At 47.5% G+C, this 2,500-nt stretch overlaps 1 pseudogene; it reads right to left on the bottom strand.

The window, feature by feature from the left end:
* LOC135525750 (phospholipid phosphatase 3-like) overlaps positions 1-2,500 on the bottom strand; it is a 20,069-nt pseudogene that overhangs the window by 7,200 nt on the left and 10,369 nt on the right.

Here is a 2,500-nt window from a genome sequence, read left to right as displayed (position 1 = left end):
ACTGCTAGATACAGCATGGTGTACATTGTGTGTGTGTGTGTGGGGGAGATACTTACTGCTAGATACAGCATGGTGTACATTGTGTGTGTGTGTGTGTGTGGGGGAGATACTTACTGCTAGATACAGCATGGTGTACATTGTGTGTGTGTGTGTGGGGGAGATACTTACTGCTAGATACAGCATGGTGTACATTGTGTGTGTGTGGGGGGGGGAGATACTTACTGCTAGATACAGCATGGTGTACATTGTGTGTGTGTGGGGGGGGAGATACTTACTGCTAGATACAGCATGGTGTACATTGTGTGTGTGTGTGGGGGGGGGAGATACTTACTGCTAGATACAGCATGGTGTACATTGTGTGTGTGTGTGTGGGGGAGATACTTACTGCTAGATACAGCATGGTGTACATTGTGTGTGTGTGTGTGTGGGGGGAGATACTTACTGCTAGATACAGCATGGTGTACATTGTGTGTGTGTGTGTGTGGGGGGGGAGATACTTACTGCTAGATACAGCATGGTGTACATTGTGTGTGTGTGTGGGGGAGATACTTACTGCTAGATACAGCATGGTGTACATTGTGTGTGTGTGTGTGGGGGAGATACTTACTGCTAGATACAGCATGGTGTACATTGTGTGTGTGTGTGTGGGGGAGATACTTACTACTAGATACAGCATGGTGTACATTGTGTGTGTGTGTGTGTGGGGGAGATACTTACTGCTAGATACAGCATGGTGTACATTGTGTGTGTGTGGGGGGGAGATACTTACTGCTAGATACAGCATGGTGTACATTGTGTGTGTGTGGGGGGGAGATACTTACTGCTAGATACAGCATGGTGTACATTGTGTGTGTGTGTGGGGGAGATACTTACTGCTAGATACAGCATGGTGTACATTGTGTGTGTGTGTGTGGGGGAGATACTTACTGCTAGATACAGCATGGTGTACATTGTGTGTGTGTGTGTGGGGGAGATACTTACTGCTAGATACAGCATGGTGTACATTGTGTGTGTGTGTGTGGGGGAGATACTTACTACTAGATACAGCATGGTGTACATTGTGTGTGTGTGTGTGTGTGGGGGAGATACTTACTGCTAGATACAGCATGGTGAACATTGTGTGTGGGGGTGTGTGGGGGGGGGGGAGATACTTACTGCTAGATACAGCATGGTGAACATTGTGTGTGTGTGTGTGGGGGAGATACTTACTGCTAGATACAGCATGGTGTATATTGTGTGTGTGGGAGTGTGTGGGGGGATACTTACTGCTAGATACAGCATGGTGTACATTGTGTGTGTGTGTGGGGGAGATACTTACTGCTAGATACAGCATGGTGTGCATTGTGTGTGTGTGGGGGGGAGATACTTACTGCTAGATACAGCATGGTGTACATTGTGTGTGTGTGTGTGTGGGGGAGATACTTACTGCTAGATACAGCATGGTGTACATTGTGTGTGTGTGGGGGGGGAGATACTTACTGCTAGATACAGCATGGTGAACATTGTGTGTGTGTGTGTGGGGGAGATACTTACTGCTAGATACAGCATGGTGTACATTGTGTGTGTGTGTGTGGGGGAGATACTTACTGCTAGATACAGCATGGTGTACATTGTGTGTGTGTGTGGGGGGGAGATACTTACTGCTAGATACAGCATGGTGTACATTGTGTGTGTGTGTGGGGGGAGATACTTACTGCTAGATACAGCATGGTGTACATTGTGTGTGTGTGTGGGGGAGATACTTACTGCTAGATACAGCATGGTGTACATTGTGTGTGTGTGTGGGGGGAGATACTTACTGCTAGATACAGCATGGTGTACATTGTGTGTGTGTGTGTGGGGGGAGATACTTACTGCTAGATACAGCATGGTGTACATTGTGTGTGTGTGTGGGGGGAGATACTTACTGCTAGATACAGCATGGTGTACATTGTGTGTGTGTGTGGGGGGGAGATACTTACTGCTAGATACAGCATGGTGTACATTGTGTGTGGGGGGGAGATACTTACTGCTAGATACAGCATGGTGTACATTGTGTGTGTGTGGGGGGGAGATACTTACTGCTAGATACAGCATGGTGTACATTGTGTGTGTGTGTGTGGGGGAGATACTTACTGCTAGATACAGCATGGTGTACATTGTGTGTGTGTGTGGGGGGGAGATACTTACTGCTAGATACAGCATGGTGTACATTGTGTGTGTGTGGGGGGGGGGGAGATACTTACTGCTAGATACAGCATGGTGTACATTGTGTGTGTGTGGGGGGGAGATACTTACTGCTAGATACAGCATGGTGTACATTGCAAACGAAGCATGACCAGAGAAGAAAGATTTCCTGAAAATAAAATACAAAACAAATGCTGACTACCAACAAACACACAAACACACACACACCTCCCCCCAACACACACACACACACACACCTGCCCCCCCCAACTAACACACAAACACACACACACCTGCCCCCCCCAACTAACACACAAACACACACACACCTGCC

This window comes from Oncorhynchus masou, chromosome 5 (genome assembly GCF_036934945.1).
Source record: "Oncorhynchus masou masou isolate Uvic2021 chromosome 5, UVic_Omas_1.1, whole genome shotgun sequence".
NCBI lineage: Eukaryota > Metazoa > Chordata > Actinopteri > Salmoniformes > Salmonidae > Oncorhynchus > Oncorhynchus masou.
Note: the sequence above shows the minus strand (reverse complement) of the source record. Positions and strands in the feature narration are given on the sequence as shown.